The sequence below is a fragment of the Pongo abelii genome, chromosome 14, assembly GCF_028885655.2.
Source record: "Pongo abelii isolate AG06213 chromosome 14, NHGRI_mPonAbe1-v2.0_pri, whole genome shotgun sequence".
Taxonomy (NCBI): Eukaryota; Metazoa; Chordata; class Mammalia; order Primates; family Hominidae; genus Pongo; species Pongo abelii.
In genome coordinates this window covers 12,946,920-12,965,789 of record NC_071999.2, presented here as the reverse complement: position 1 = coordinate 12,965,789, position 18,870 = coordinate 12,946,920, and positions in this window count along the sequence as shown.

Genomic DNA, 18,870 nt, shown 5'->3' with positions numbered 1-18,870 from the left:
GGAACGTGGAAAGGATCGTGCAAAGAAACGTGGAATGGAACCTGGAAAGGTATGGAATATAATGTGGCATGAAATGGAATGCAATGTGGAACAGAATGGAATGGAATGTGGAATGGAATGGATTGGAATGTGAAATGGAATGTGGAGTGGAATGGAATGGAACGTGGAATGGAACGTGGAATGGAAAGTGGAAAGGAATGGAATGTAATGAGGAATGAATGCAATGCAATATGGAATAGAATTTAATGGAATGTGGAAAGGAATGGAATGGAATATGTAATGGAATGTAGAATGGAATGGAATGGAATTTGTAATGGAATGTGTGATGGAATGGAATGGGAAGTTAAAAGGAATGGAATGGAATGTGGAATGGAATGGAATGGAAGGTGGAATGGAATGTGGAATGGAATTTGTGATGAAATTGAATGGAATGTGGGATGGAATGGAATGCAACGTGGAATGGAATGTGTAATGGAATGCTAAGGAATTTGGAATGTAATGTGTGATGGAATTGAATGGAATGTGGAATGGAATAGAATGGAATTTGAAATGTTATGTGTGATGGAAGGCAATGGAATGTGGAATAGAATGGAACGGAAAGTGGAATGGAATGGAATGGACTGTTGAATAGAATGTGGAATGGAATTGAATGGAAAGGAATGTGGAATGGAATGTGGAATGCAATGTATTGGAATGTGGAGTGGAATGCAATGTATTCGAATGTGGAATGGAATGGAATGGAACGTGGAATGCAATGTGGAAGGGAATGGAATGGAATGTAGAATGGAATAGTATAGAATGTGGAATGGAATGCAATGGAAAGTGGAATGGAATTGAATTGAACGTGGAATGGAAAGTGGTATGCAATGGAATGGAATGTGGAATGGAATGTGGAATAGAAAGTGTAATGGAAAGTGGAATGGAAAGTGGAATGGAACGTGGAATGGAATGGAAGGGATTGCAATGTGGATTCGAAACGAATGGAATGTGCAATTGAAAGTGAAATGCAATGGAATAGAATGTGGATTGGAATGGAATGGAATGTGGAATGGAATGGAATGCAATGTGGTATGCAAAGTGTAATGGAATGGAATGGAATGTATAATGGAATATGGAATGAAATGGAATGGAATGTGGAATGGAACGTGGAATGTAAAATGGCGTGGAAAGTAGAATGGAACGGGGAATGGCACGTGAAATAGAATGTGGAATGGTATGTGGAATGGAAGGGAATGGAATGGAATGGAATGTGGAATGGAATGGAATGGAAGGTGGAACGGAATGAAATGGAATGTGGAACTGAATGGAATGGAACGGAATGTGGAAATGAATGCGGATTGGAATGCAATGGAATGTGGAATGGAATGAAATGGATTGAAGTACGGAATCTGGAATAGGATGTGGAATTGAATGGAATGGAATGTGGATTGGAATGGAATGGAATGTGTAAGGAATGGAAGGGAATGTGGAATGGAATGTGGAATGGAGTGTAGAATGGAATGGAATGCAATGGGAAATGGCATGAGGAATGGAATGGAATATGGAATGGAATGGAATGGAATGTGGAATGGAATGAAATGGATTGTGGAATGGAATGTGTAATGGAATGTGGAATGGAATGTAGTGGAACGTGGAATCGAATGTGGAATGGAATGGAATGGAATGTGGTATGGAAGGTTAAGAGTGGAATGGAATGGAATGGAATGTGAAATAGAATGGAATGGAATCTGGATTGGAAAGGAACGGAATGTGGTATGCAATTGAAGGGAATGTGGAATGGAATGTGGAATGGAATGTAGAATGGAATGGAATGCAATGTGGAATGGCATGAGGAAAGGAATGCAATGTGGAATGGAACGGAATGGAATGTTGAATGTAAGGGAATGGAATGGAATTTGGAATGGAAATTGGAATATGATGGAATGGAACAGAGAATAGAATGGGAAATGGAATGGAAGGGAACGTGGAATGGAACATGGAATGGAATTTAATGGAACGTGGAATGGAACGTAGAATGGGATGGAATTGAAAGTGAAGGCAACGTGGAATGAACTGGAATGGAATGTTGAATGGAACGTGGAATGGAATATGGAATGTGCAATGTAATGGAATGGAATGTGGAATGGAATGTAGAATGGAATGGAATGGGAGGTGGAATGGAATGTGGAATGGAATAGCATGAAATGTGGAAAGGAAAGTGGAATGGAATGGAAAGCAATTTGGAATGGAATGTTGAATGGAAAGGAATGGAATGAAAAGGAAAGTGGAATGGAATGTAATGAAATGTGGAATGCAAAAGAATGGAATGTGGAATGTAATGTAATGGAATTGGATGGAATGGACAGTGAAATGAAATGCAATGGAAAATGGATTGGAATTTAATGCAATGTGGAATGGAAATAAACTGAATGTGGAATGGAACATAGAATGGAATGGAAAGCATTGCAGAATGGAATGTGGAAGGGAATTTAAAGGAATGTGGAATGGAATGTAGAATGGAATGGAATGCATTGCTGAATGGAATGTGGAATGTAGTGGAATAGAAATTGGAATGTAACATGGAATAGAATTGAATGGAATGTGGGATGGAATAGAATGGAATGGAATGTGGGACGGGATGGAATGGAATGGAATATGGACTGGAATGCAATGGAATGGAATGGAAAGATTAATGGAATGTGGAATGGAATGGAATGGAATATGGAATGCAATGTAGAATGGAATGGAATAGAATTGAATGTGGAATGCAATGTGGAATTGAATGGAATGGAATGTGGTATGTAATGGAATGGAAATTGGAATGGATTGGAATGGAACATGGAACGGAATGGAATTGTACATTGAATGGAATGGAAAGCAAGGGTTTAGAATGGAATGGAATGAGGAATGGAATGGAATGTGGAATGGAATGGAATGGAATGTGGAATGGAATGGAATGCAATCTGGAATGGAATGGAATGGAATGTGGAATGGAATGGAATGGAATGTGGAATGGAATGGAATGGAATGGAATGTGGAACGGAATGGAATGGAATGGAAGGTGGAATGGAATAGAGTTGAATGTGTAAAGGAAAGAAATGTAATATGGAATGGAATGTGGAATGGAATGGAATGGAATGGAATGGAATGGAAAGTGGAATGAAATGGAAAGTGGAATGGAATGGAAAGCAATCTGGAATGGAATGGAATGTGGAATGGAATGGAATCGAATGTGGAATGCAATGGAATAGAATGTGGAAAGGAATGGAAGGGAATGTGGAATGGAATGGAAGTGAATGTGGAATGGAAAGGAATGGAATGGAAAGAAATGTGGAATGAAATGGCATGGAAAGTGGAAAGGAATGCTATGTAATGTGGAAAGGTATGGAATGGAAGGTGCAATGCTATGTGGAATGGAACGGAAAGGAATGGAATGGAAATGTATATGGAATGGAATGGAAGGGAATGTGGAATGGAATGGAAGGGAATGCGGAATAGAATGTAAAGGAATATGGAATGGAGTGGAATGGAATGTGGAATGAAATCGAACGGAATGGAATGTGGAATGGAATGTGGTAGGGATTGTGTTATGTAATGGAATGGAACGTGGATTGGAATGTGGCATGGAAAGGAATAGAACGTGGAATGGAATTTGAAATGGAAAGGAACGGAATGTGGAATGGAACATGGAATGTGGAATGGAATGTGGAAAGGAATGGAACAGAATGTGGAATGGAATGTGGAAGGGAATGCAAGAGAAGGTGGAATTGAATGCAGTTTAATGTGGAATGGAATGTGGAATGGAATGGAATGGAACGTGGGATAGAACGTAGAATAGAAAGTGCAATGGAACGTGGAGTGGAACGTGGAATGGAAAGTGGAATGGAACATGGAATGGAACGTTGAATGGAAAGTGTAATGTGGAATGAAATGGAATAGAATGTGGAATGGAATGGAATGTGGAAAGGAATGGGATGGAATGGAATGAGGAATGGAATGGAAGCGAATATGGAATGGAATGGAATAGAATGGCATGGAAAATGGAATGGAATGGAATGGAATGTGGAAAAGAATGGAATGGAATGTGCAATGCAATGTGGAAAGCAACGGAATGGAATGGAATGGAATGGAATGTGGAATGGAATGGAATGGAATGTGGAATGGAATGCAAAGTAATATGGAATGGAATGTGGAATGGAATGCATGGGAATGTGGTATGGAATACTATGAAATGTGGAATGAAATGCGGAATGGATTGGAATGGAATGTGGGATAGAACGTAGAATGGAATGGAATGGAATGTGGAGTGGAATGGAAAGGAATGCGGAATGCAATGGAATGGAATAAAGAATGCAATGCAATGGAATGGAATGTGGACTGGAATGTATTAGAATGGAATGGAATTTGGAATGAAATGGAATGGAAAGTGGAATGGAATGTGCAATGGCATGGAAAGGAATGTGGAATGGAATAGAATGGAATGTGTAATGGAAGGGAATGGAATGGAAATTGTAATAGAAAGCTGCATGGAATTGAATGGACTTTGGAGCAGAATGGAATGAGAAATGGAATGGAACGGAATGTGGAATGAAATGGAATGTAGAATCGAATGAAATGTAATTGGTAATGCAGTGGAATGGAATGTGGAATGGAACGCAACGTAATTTGTAATGGAATGGAATTTGGAATGCAATGTGGAATGGAATGAAATGGAAAGTGTAATGGAATGTGGAATGGAATGTGGAATGGAATGGAGTGGAATGTTGAATGGAATGAAATGGAATTTGGAATGGAATATGGAATGGAATGGAATGAAAGGTGGAATGGAATGAAATGGAATGGAATGTTTAATTGAATGGAATGTGGTATGGAATGGAATGTGGAATGGATTGGAATGCAATGTGAAATTGAATGGAATGGATTGAGGAAAGGAATGTGGAATGGAATGGAATGGAATGCAGAATGGAATGGAATAGAATGGAACATTGAATATAATGGAATGGAATGTGGAATGGAATTAAATGTGGAAAGGAATGTGTAATGAAACAGAATGGAATGTGGAATGGAACAGAGTAGAATGAAACGTGGAATATAATGAAATGGAAAGTGGAATGGAATGGAATGGAAGGTGGAATGGAATGAAATGGAAAATGGAAAGGAATGGAATTGAATGGAATGAGTAATGAAATGTGGAATGGCATGGAATAGAATTTGGAATGGTATGGAATGAAATGTGGAATGGAATGGAATGGAATGTGGAATGGAATGGAATGTAATGTGGAATGGAATGGAATGGAATGCAATGTGGAATGCAATGTTCTGGAATGTGGAATGGAATGGAACGGAATGTGGAATGGAATGGAATGGAATGTGGGATGGGATAGAATGGAATGTGGAATGGAATGTGGAATGGAATGGAATGGAATGGAATGGAATAGAAAGTGGAATGAAATGGAATGTGAAATGGAATGCAATACAAACTGGAATGGAATGGATTGTGGAATGGAATGGAATCCAATGTGGAATGGAATGGAATGGAATGTGGAATGGAATGGAATGAAATGTGGAATGGAATGGAAGGGAATGTGGAATGGAATGGAATGGATTGGAATGGAATGTGGAATAGAATAGCATGGAAAGTGGAATGGAACGTAATGGAATGTGGAAAGGAATGGAATGGAATGTGGAATGCTATGTGGAATGGAATGGAGCACAATGGAATGGAATGGAATGGAATGTGGAATGCAATGCAATGTGGAATGGAATGTATAGTAATATGTACCGGAATGGTATGGAATTTGGAATGGAATCAAATGGTATGGAATGTGGAATGGAATGTGGAAAGGAATGTGTTATGTAATAGAATGTAAAGTGGAATGGAATGTGGACTGGAAAGGAATGAATCGTGGAACGGAATGTTAAACGGAAAGGAACGGTATGTGGAATGGAATGTGGAATGGAATGGAATGGAATCTGGAATGGAATGTGGAAAGGAATGGAACGCAATGTGGAATGGAATGTGGAATGCAATGCAAGGGAAGGTGGAATGGAATGCAATGGAATGTGGAATGGAATGTGGAACGGAATGTAATGGAATGTGGGATAGAAAGTAGAATGGAAAGGAATGGAATGTGGAATGGAACGTGAAATGCAAAGTGGAATGGAACGAGGAATGGAAAGTGTAATGTGGAACGGAATGGAATGTGGAATGGAATGGAATGGAAAGGGGAATGGAATATGGTATGGAATGGAATGGAATGTGGAATGGATAGTGGAATGGAATAGAATGGAAAGTGAAATGGGATGCGGAATGTAATGGAATGGAATGTGGAATGGAATGTGGAATGGAATGGAAAGGAATGTGGAATGGAATGGAATGAAATGTGCATATGAATGGAAAGGAACGTGGAATGGAATTCAAAGGAACATGGAATGGAATGTGGAATGGAATGGAATGGAACGTGGACGGGAATGGAATGGAAGGTGGGCTGGAATGTAATGGAACTTGTATTAGAATGGAATGGAATGGAATGTGGAGTGGAATGGAAGGTGGAATCGAATGGGTTGGGGAATGGAATGGAATGGTATGTGGAATGGAACGGAATGGAATGAGGAATGGACTGTGGAATGGAATGGAATGGATTGTGGAAATGAATGTGTAAAGGAATGGAATGTGGAAGGGAATAGAATAGAATGGAACGTGGAATATAATGGAATAGAATGTGGAAAGGAATGTGGAATTGAATGGAATGGAATGTGGAAGGGAAGGGAATTGACGGTGGAATATAATGGAATGGAACGTGGAATGGAATGGAATGGAAGGTGGATTGGAATGGAATGGAACATGGAATGGGATGAAATGGAATGGAATGTGGAGTGGAATGGAATGTGGAATGGAATGGAATACGGAATGGAATGGAATGCAATGTGGAATGGGATGGAAAGTGGAATGGAATTGAATGGAATGCAATATGGAATGGAACGGAATGTGGAATGGAATGCAATGTAGAACGGAATGGGAAGTGGAATGGAATGGAATGTGGAATGGAATGGAATGTGGTACAGAATGGAATGGAATGGAATGTGGAATTGAATTGAATGTGGAAAGGAATAGAATGTGGAATTGAATGGAATCTGGAATGGAATGGAAAGTGGAATGGAATGGAATGTGGAATGGAATGGAATGGAAAGGAATCGAATGTGGAACGGAATGGAATGGAAAGTCTAATGGAATGGAATGGAATGTGGAATGAAATGGAATGTGGAATGGAATGGTATGCAATCTGGAATGGAATGGAATGTGAAATGGAATGGAATGGAATGTGGACTGTAATAGAATGAATGTGGAATGTAATGGAACGGAATGTGGAATGAAATGGAATGGAATGTGGAATGGAATGTGGATTGAAATGGAATGCAAAGTGGAATGGAATGGAATGGAATGTGGAATGGAATGGAATGGAAATTGGAATGGAATGTGGTATTGAATGGAATGGAATGTGGAATGGAAAGTGGAATGGAATAGAATGGAAAGTCGAATGGGATGCGGAATGTAATGGAATGGAATGTGGAATGGAATATGGAAAGGAACGTGGAATGGAATGGAATTTAACGTGGAATGGGATGAAATGGAATGTGGAATGGAATGTTCAATGGAATGGAATGGAACGTGGAATGGAACGTGGAATGGAATGTGGAATGGAATCTGTAATGGATTATGCAATGCAACGTGGAATGGAACGTGGATAGGAAAGGAATGGAAAGTTGATTGGAACGTGGAATGGAATGGAAAGGAACGTAGAAAGGAATGTGGAATGGAATGCGGAATGGAACGTGAAATGGAACATGGAATTCATTTTAATGGAATGTGTAATGGAGTGTGGAGTGGAATGTGTAATGGATTGCAAGGCAATGTGGAATGGAATGTGGAATCGAATGGAATGGATTGTGGAATGTAGTGGAATGCAATGTGGAATAGAATGTGAAATGGAATGGAAAGGAATCAGGATTGGAATAGAATGGAGTGATATGGAATGTGGAATGCAATGGAATGGAAAGTGGAATGGAAAATGGAATGGAATGTGGAATGGAATAGAATCACAGGTGGAATGAAAGGAAATGGAATGTGGAATGGAATGTGGAATGGAATATGGAATGGAAAGGATTGGAATAGAGTGGAATGTGGAATGCAATGGAATGGAATGGAATGTGGAATCTAATTTAATGGAATATGGAATGGAATGGAATGGATTGGAATATGGAATGGAATGTAATGGAATGGAATGAGGAAAGGTATGGAATGGAATATGGAATTTAATGCAGAGGAATGGAATGTAATGGAATAGTATGGAATGTGGAATTGAATGGAAAGGGAAGTGGAATGGAATGGAATGGAATGTGGAATGGATAGGAATGGAGTGGAATGGAAGGTGTAATGGAATGTGAAATGGAATGTGGAATGGAACGAGGAATGGAATGAAATGGAACGTGGAATGGAAACTGGAATGGAATGAAATGGAAAGTGGAATTGAATGGAATGGAACGTGGAATGGAATGGAATGGAACATGGAATGGAAAGTGGAATGGAACATGGAATGGAATGGAATGGAACGTGGAATGCAATGGAATGGAATGTGGAAAGGAACGTGGAATGGAATGGAATGTAACGGGAATAGAAAGTGGAATGGAACGTCCAATGGAAAGTGGAATTGAATGTGGAATTGAATGGAATGGAACATGGAATGGAAGTTGGAATGGAATGTGGAATGTAATGGAATGGAATGTGGAATGGAATGGAGTGGAATGTGGCCTCGAATGTGGAATGGAATTTAATAGAATTTGGAAGGGAATGTGGAATGGAATGCAGAATGGAATGTGGAATGGAACGTGGAATGGAACGTGGAGTGGAATGGGGAATGAAATGTGGAAAGGAAACAAATGGAATGTGGAATGGAATGGAATGGAACTTGCAATGGAATGGAATGGAAAGTGGAATAGAATGTGGAATGGAATGGAATGGAATCCAGAAAGAAATGGAATGGAATGGTATGGAATGTGGAATAGAATGGACTGGATCGTGTAATGGAACGTGGAATGGAAAGTGGAATGGAATATGGAATGAAATGGAATGGAATGTGGAATAGAAAGGAATGGAATGTGGAATGTGGAATGGATTCAGAATGTAATGGAATAGGGAATGTGGAATGCAATTCAGAATGTAATGGAATGGAATGTGGAATGGAATGGAATGGGATGTGAAAAGGAATATTGAATGGAATGAAAAGGAATGTGGAATGGTATGTGGAGTGGAATGTGGAATGGAATGGAAAGGAATGGAATGTGGAATGGAATGTGGAATGGAATGGAAAGGAATGGAATGTGGAATGGAATGGAATGGAATGTGAAATGGAATGGAATGGAATGAGGTATGGAATGCAGTGGAATGGAAACGAATTTAGAATGGAAATGTATGGAATGTGGAATTTAATGTGCCATTGAATACAAAGGAATGTGCAATTGAATGGAATGGAATGGAATGGAATGTAGAATGAAATGGAACGGAATGTGGAATGGAATGGAATATGGAGTGGAATGGAATGGAATGTGGAATGGAATGGAATGTGGAATGAAATTGAATGGAATGTGGAATGCAATGCGTAATGGAATGGAATGCGCAAAGGAATGTGGAATGTAATGGAATGGAATCTGGAATGGAATGTGGAATGGAATGTGGAATGGAACGAAATGTAATATGCAATGGAATGTGGAATGGAATGGTGAATGGAATGCGGAACGGAATGTGGAATGGAAGGTGAAATGGAATGGAATGGAATGTGGAATGGAATGTGGAATGGAATCAAATGGAACCTGGAATGGAATGTGGAACGGAAAGGAATGGAATAGATTGTAATGTGGAATGGAATTGAATGGAATGGAATGGAATGTGGAATGGAATGTGGAACGGAACTCGGAATGGAATGCTAAAGAATGTGGAAGGGAATGTGGAATGGAAAGTGGAATGGAATTTAATGCAATGTGGAATGTAATGTGCAATGGAATGTGGAGTGGAATGTTGAAAGGAATGGTATGGAATGCAATGTGGAATGGAAAGTGGAAAGAATGTGGAATGGAATGTGGCATAAACAGAATGGAATGTGCAATGGAATGTGGAATGGAAAATAGAAAGGTATGTATTGGAATGTGGAACGGAATGTGAAATGGAAAATGGAATGGAAAGTGGAATGGAACGTTATGGAATGTGGAATGGGATGTGTAATGGAATGTGGAATGGAAAGTGCAATGGAATGGAATGGAATGTGGAATGGAACATGGAATGGAATGGAATGGAAAGTGGAATGGAATTTGGATTGAAAGTTGGAATGGAAAATGGAATAGAATGTGGAATGGAAGGTGGAATGGAATGTGGAATGGAATATAGAATGGAAGGTGGAATGGAATGTGGAATGGAACGTGAAATGGAATGGAATGGAAAGTGGAATGGAATGTGTAATGGAATGGAATGGAACTTGTAATGGAATGTGGAATGTATCGTGGTATGGAACATTTAATGGAATGGAATGGAACGTGGATTGGAATGTTGAATGGAATATGGAATAGAAAGTGGAATGAAATGTGGAATGGAATGTGGAATGGAATGGAATGGAATATTGACTGAAATGGTATGGAAAGGAAAGGAATGTGGAATGGATGTTTTAATGGAACGTGTAATGGAATGCAATGGAACGTCAAATGGAAAGTGGAATGGAATGTTTAATGGATGGTGGAATGAAACATGGAATGGAATGGAATAGAACGTGGAATGGAATTTGGAATGGAATGGAATGCAATAGAATGGAAGTTGGAATGTAATGTGAAATGGAATGTGGAATGGAAGGCAGAACAGAATGGAATGAAACATGGAATCGAACGTGGAATGGAATGGAATGGAATGTGGAATGCAATCTGGAATGAAACATAGAATGAAAAGTGGAATTGTACGTGGAATGGAATGGAATGGAATGTTGAATAGAATGCAATGGATTGTGGAATGGAATGGAATGGAACGTGGAATGGAACGGAATGGAATGAGGAATGCAATTTGGAATGGTAAGGAATGGAATGTGTAATGGAAAGTAGAATGGAAATGAAAGGAATGTGTAATGGAATGTGAAATGGAATGGAGTGGAATGTGGAATGGGATGTGGAATGGCATGGAACGGAATGTCTAATGGAAAGTAGAATGGAAAGTGGAAAGGAATGGAATGGAACGTGGAAGGGAATGTGTAATGGAATGTGGAATGGATTGGACTGTAATGCTGTTTGGAATGTGGAATGGAATGGAATGGAATGTGGATTGGAATGTGTAATGGAATGTGAAATGGAATGGAATGGAATTTGGAATGGAATGTGGAATGGAATGGAATGGAATGAGGAAGGTAATGTGGAATGGAATGCGGAATGCAATGTGGAATGTAATGGAATGGAAAGTGGAATGAAATGTGGAATGGAATGGAATGGAATGGAATGTCCAGGGGAATGTGAAATGAAATGGAATGGAATGTGGAATGCAATGTGGAATAGAATGTGGAATTGAATGGAATGGAATTTTGAATGGAATGTGGAATGGAATGGAATGCAATGTGGATGGGAATTTGGAATGGAATGTGGAATGCAATGTGGAATGGTATGTGGAATAGAATGTAGAATGGAATGAAATGGAATGTGGAATGGAAAGTGGAATGGAATGGAATGTGGACTGGAATGTGGAAAAGAATGTGGAATAGAATGTGGAATGGAATGTGGAGTGGCATGTTGAATAGAACGGAATGGAAAGCGGAATGTAATGGAATGGAATGTGGAATGGAATGGAGTGCAATGGAATGGAAGGTGGAATGGAATGTGAAATGTAATGTGGAATGGGGAGTGGAATGGAATGTAATGCAACGTGGAATGGAATGGAATGGGACTTGGAATGGAATGGAATGGAACGTGGAATGGAAAGTGGAATGGAATGGAATGGAACGTGGAATGGAATGTGGATTGGAACGCAGAATGGAACGTGGAATGGCACGTGGAATGGAATGGAATGGTATGTTGACTGGAATGGAATGGAATGTGGAATGGAATAGAATGGAATATGGAATTTAAAGTGGAATGGAATGGATTGGAACGTGGAATGGAAAGTGGAATGGAACCTCTAATGGAACGAAGACTGGAACGTGGAATGGAACGGAAAGGAACGTCTAATGGAAAGTGGAATGGAAGGTAAAATGGAATTGAATGGAAAGTGGAATGGAATGGAATGGAAAGTAGAATGGAACATGGAATGGAACGTAGAATGTAAAGTGGAATGGAATGTGGAATGGAAGGTGGAATGGAAAGTGGAATGTAATGTGGAATGGAAAGGAAGGGAATGTGGAATGCAATGGAATGGAATATGGAATGGAATGGAATAGAATGTCGAATATAATTTGAATGAAAAGAAAGGAATTCAGAATTGAATGGAATGGAATAGAATGGAATTGAATAGGATGTGTAATGGAACGTGGAATGCAACGTGGAATGGAATGTGGAATCTAATAGAATGGAATGTGGAATGGAAGGGAAGGGAATGTGGAAAGGAATGTGGAATGGAATGGTTTGAAATGGAATGGAATGTGTAATGGAATGGAGTGGAATATGGAATGGAAATTGGATTGGATTGTGCAACGGAATGGAATGCTATGGAATGTGGAATGGAATGGAATGGAATGGAATGAGGAATGGAATGGAATGGAATGTGGAATGGAAAGTAATAGAATGTGGTATGGAATGGAATGGAATGGAATGCGGAATGGTATGGAATGGAATGTGGAATGCAATGGAAAGGAATGGAATGCAATGTGGAATTGAATGGAATGGAAAGTGGAATGGAATGGAATGGAATGTGGAATGGAATGTGGAATGGAATGGAATGGAACGTGGAATGCAACATGGAATGGAACGTGGAATGGAACGTGGTATGGAACGTGGAATGGAATGGAATGGAACGTGTAATGGAATGTGGAATGGAATGTGGAATGGAATGTAGAATGGAATGGAATGGAATGTGGTACGGAATACGGAATGGAATGGAATGGAATGTGGAATGGAATGTGGTATGGGATGTAGAATGGAATGTGGTATGGGATTTGGAATGGAATGCGGAACGAAATGGAATGGAATGTGGAATGGAATGTGGAAAGGAAAGGAATGGAATGTGGAATGGAATGTGGAATGGAATGGAAAGGAATGTGGAACGGAAGGTGGAATGGAATGTGGAATGGAATGTTTTATGCATTGGAATGGAATGTGGAATGGAATGTGTAGTGCAATGGAATGAAATGGGGAATGGATTGTGGAATGGAATGTGGAATGGAACGTGGAATGGAATGGAATGGAATATGGAATGGAACATGGAATGGAACGTGGAATGGAACATGGAATGGAAAGTGGAATGGAACGTCGAATGGAATGTGTATTGGAAAGTGGAATGGAATGTTCAATGGAATGCAATGGAATGTGGAAAGGAGTGTGGACTGCAATGGTATGCACTGTGCAAAGGAATGGAAAGGAATGTGGAATGGAATGTTTAATGGAATGTGGAATGAAATGTGGAGTGGAACGTGGAATGGAACGTGGAATGGAACGGAATGGATCGTGGAATGGACGTGGAATGGAACGTGAAATGGAAGGTGGAATGGAAGGTGGAACAGAATGGGATGGAATATGGAATGGAATGGATTGGAATGTGGAATGGAATGCAGAATGGAACGGAATGTAACGTGGAATGCAATGTGGAATGTAATGGAAAGGAATGTGGAATGGAATGTGGAATGGAGTGCAATGGAATGTGGAATGGAATGGAATGTGGAATGGAATGGAATGGAATGTGGACTGGAATGTGGAATGGATTGGAATTTAATGTGGGATAGATCATGGAATGGAATGGAATGGAATGCAGAATCGAATTGAATGGAAAGTTTTGTAATGTGGAATGGAATGGAATGGAATGTGGAATGGAACGTGGAATGGAATAGAATGGAACATCGAATGGAATGTGGAATGGAGTATGGAATGTAGTGGAATGGAATGTGGAATAGAATGGAATGGAATGGGATGTGGAATGGAATGTGTAATGGAATGCGTAATGGAATGGAATGGAATGTGGGACGGAATGGAATGGAATGTGGAATGGAATGTGGAATGCAATGGAATTGATTGTTTAAATGGAATGGAATGGAATGTGGAATGGAACGTGGACTGTAATGGAATGCAATGTGGAATGGAATGTGGACTGTAATGGAATGCAATGTGGAATGGAACGTGGACTGTAATGGAATGCAATGTGGAATGGAACTTGGAGTGGAATGCAATGGGATGTGGAATGGAATGAGAAATGGCACGTGGAATGGATCGCAATGGAATGTGGAATGGAATGTGGAATGGAATGTGGAATGGAATGTGGAATGGAAAGGGCAATGGAATGAAATGGAATGTGGAATGGAAAGTGGTATGGAAAGAATGGAACGTGTAAAGGAACTTGGAATGGAACGTGAAAAGGAACGTGGAATGGAATGTGGAATGGAACGTGGAATGGAATGTGGAGTGGAATGTGGAATGGAACATGGAATGGAACGGTATGGAACGTGGAATGGAACTTGGAATGCAATGTGCAATGGAATGTTAAATGGATCGTGGAATGGAACGTTCAATGGAATGGAATGGAATGTGCAAAGGAATGTGGAATGGAATGGAACGGAATGTGGAATGGAATGGAATGTGGAGTGGAATATTTAATGGAATGAAATGGAAAGTGGAATGGAATGGAATGTGGAATGGAATGTGGAATGGAATGTGGAATGAAATGGATTCTGGAATGGAATAGAATGTGGAATGGAGTGAATTGGAATGAAATCTAGAATTGAATGGAAAAGAATGTGGAATGGAACGGAATGGAATGGAATGTAATGTGTTATGGAACGTAACGGAATGTGGACTGGAATAGGAAGTGGAAGGAAATGGAAAGGAACGGAATGCGGAATGTAATGGAATGTATTGTTATGGAATGTGGAATGGAATGAAATGGGATGTGGAATGCAACAGAATGTGGAATGCAATGAAATGAAATGGAATGTGAAATGGAATGGAATGGAATTTGGAATGGAATGGAATGGCATGTGGAATGGAATGGAATGGAATGGAATGGAATGCGAACTGGGATGTGGAATGGAATGTGGACTGCAATGTGGAATGGATTGGAATGGAATGGTTAAAGGAACGTGGAATGGAATGGAATGGCATGTGTAATAGAACGTGGAATGGAATGTGGAATGGAACGTGGAATGGAAAGTGTAATGGATTAGAATGAAACGTGGAATGCAATGGAATGGAATGTGGAATGGAATGGAATGGAATGTGGAATGGTATGTGGTATGGAATGGAATGCGGAATGGAATGTGGAATGATATGTGAATGGAATGGAATGCAGAATGGAATGTGGAATAGAATGGAATGCCGAATGAAATGTGGAAATGAATGAAATGGATAGGAATGATGAATGGAATGAGGAATGGAATGTGGAATGAAATGTGGACTGGAATGGAATGGAATGTGGTATGGAAAGTGGAATGTAATTGAATGGAATGGAATGAGGAATGGAAAGGAATGGAATTTGGAATGGAATGTGGAGTGGAATGGAATGGAATGGAATGGAATGTGGAATGGAATTTAATGGAATGTATAATGGAATGTGGAATGGAATCGAATGGAATGTGAAATGGAATGGAATGGAATGGAATGGAATGTGGAATGGAATGTGGAATGGAATGTGGAGTGGAATGGAATGTGGAATGGAATTTGGTATGGAATGGAATGGAATGTATAACGGAATGTGCAATGCAATCGAATGGAATATGAAATGGAATGGAATGGAATGTGTAATGGAATGGAAAGGAATGGATTGTGGAATGGAATGTAATGGAATGGAATGTGGAATGCACTCATCACAAAGAAATTTTTATGTGAAGATATTTTCTAGACAGGAGCATTCTCAGAAACTTCTTTGTCTTTTGGGTATTGAACTCATAGAGTTGAACATTCCTTTTCATTGGGCCGTTCTGCAACACTCTTGTTGTGGAAACTGCAAGTGGATATTTGGTGCGATTGCGGCATCTAGCAGAAAAGGAAATATATTCAGATAAAAACAAGATTGAACCGTTCTGAGAAAATTCTTTGTGATGTGTGCATTCTACTCACAGGGTTGAACCTTCCTTTTGCTAGAAGAGTTTTGAAACTCTCTTTTTGTGGAGTCTGCAAATGGATATTTGTAGAGCTTTGAAGCCTATGGTGGAAAAGGAAACATCTTCACATAAAAACTAGATAGAAGCATTCTCAGAAACTTCTTTGAGATGCGCGCATTCAACTCACAGAGTTGAAGCTTCATTTTGATACAGCTCTTTTGAAACACTCTTTCAGTAGAATCTGCAAGTGGATATTTGGACTGCTAAGAGGCCAACACTAGAAAAGGAAATATCTTCACATAAAAAATAGATGGGAGCACTCTCAGAAACTTCCCTGTGCTTTATGCATTCAAGTCACAGAGAGGAACCTTCCTTTTGAAAGCGCAGTTTTGAAACACTCTTTTTGTAGAATTTGCTAGTGGACGTTTGGAGCGATTTGAGGCCTATGCTGGAAAACGAAATATCTTCCCATAAAAACTGGACAGAAGCGTTCTCAGAAACTTCTTTGTGATGAGTGCATTCAACTCACACACTTGAACCTTCATTTTGAAAGAGCAGTTTTGAAACAGTCTTTTTGTAGAATATGCAAGTGGATATTTTGAGTGTTTTGAGGCCTTTGTTGGGAAATGAAATATCTTCACCTGAAAACTACACAGAAGCAGTCTCAGAAACTTCTTTGTGATGTGTGCACTCAACTCACAGAGTTGAACCTGCCTTTTGATATAGCAGTTTGGAAACAGCCTTTTTGTAAAATCTGCAAGTGGATATTTGGAGCTATTTGAGGCCTATGCTGCAAAAGGAAATATCTTCACAGAAACCCTAGACAGTCTCAGGAACTTCTGCATAATGAGTGCATTCAACTCACGGACTTGAATCTTCCTTTTGATAGAACAGTTTTGAAACACTCCTTTTGTAGGAACTGCAAGTGTTTATTTGGAGCTCCTTGAGGCCTATGATGGAAAAGGAAATTCTTCACAGAAAAACGAGACAGAAGCATTCTCAGAAACTTCTGTGTGATGAGTGCATTCAACTCACACACTTGAAATTTCCTTTTGATAGAGCAGTTTTGAAACACTCTTTTGGTAGCATCTGTAAGTGAATATTTGGAGGGCTTTTATGCCAATGCTGGAAAACGAAATATCATCACATAAAATCTAGGCAGAAGCATTCTCACAAACTTCTTCGTGATGAGTGCATTCAACTCACAGAGTTGAACGTTCCGTTTGATAGAAGAGTTTTGAAGGACTTCTTTTGTAGGATCTGCAGCTGTTTATTTGGAGGGCTTTGAGGCCTATGTTGGAAAAGGAAATATCTTCACATAAAAACTAGACAGAAGCATTCTCAGAAACTTCCCTGTGTTTCTGCATTCAACTCACATAGTTGAACGTTCCTTTTGATAGAACAGTTTTGAAAATCTCTTTTCCTAGAATCTGCAAGTCGACATTTGGAACGCTTTGAGGCCTATGCTGGAAAAGGAAATGTCTTCACATAAAAACTAGATAGAAGCATTCTCAGAAACTTCTCTGTGATGTGTGCATTCAACTCACAGAGTTGAAGCTTCCTTTTGATATAGCTGTTTTGAAACACTCTTTTAGTAGAATCTTCAAGTGGACACTTTTTGTGTTAAGAGGCCAACACTGGAAAAGGAAATATCTTCACATAAAAACTAGGTGGAAGCATTCTCAGAAACTTCCCTTTACTTTATGCATTTAAGTCACGGAGAAGAACCTTCCTTTTGAAAGCGCAGTTTTGAAACACTTGTTTTGTAGAATTTGCTAGCGGATGTTTGGAGTGATTTGAGTCCTATGCTGGAAAACGAAATATCTTCCCATAAAAACTAGATAGAAGCATTCTCAGAAACTTCTTTGTGATGAGTGCATTCAACTCACACACTTGAACCTTCATTTTGAAAGAGCAGTTTTGAAACAGTCTTTTTGTAGAATATGCAAGTGGATATTTTGAGCGTCTTGAGGCCTTTCCTGGGAAATGAAATATCTTCACCTGAAAACTACACAGAAGCATTCTCAGAAACTTCTTTGTGATGTGTGCATTCAACTCACAGAGTTGAACCTGCCTTTTGATACAGCAGTTTGGAAACAGCCTTTTTGAAATATCTGCAGGTGGATAATTGGAGCTATTTCAGGCCTATGCTGCAAAAGGAAATATCTTCACAGAAACCCTAGACAGTCTCAGGAACTTCTGTGTGATGAGTGCATTCAACTCACGGACTTGAATCTTCCTTTTGATAGAACAGTTTTGAAACACTCCTTTTGTAGAAACTGCAAGTGTTTATTTGGAGCTCTTTGAAGCCTATGATGGAAAAGGAAATTCTTCACAGAAAAACGAGACAAAAGCATTCTCAGAAACTTCTGTGTGATGAGTGCATTCAACTCACACACTTGAAATTTCCTTTTGATAGAGCAGTTTTGAAACACTCTTTTGGTAGCATCTGTAAGTGGATATTTGGAGGGCTTTTATGCCAATGCTGATAAATGAAATATCATCACATAAAATCTAGGCAGAAGCATTCTCACAAACCTCTTTGTGATGAGTGCATTCAACTCACAGAGTTGAAAGTTACATTTGATAGAACAGTTTTGAAAGACTTCTTTTGTAGTATCTACAGCTGTTT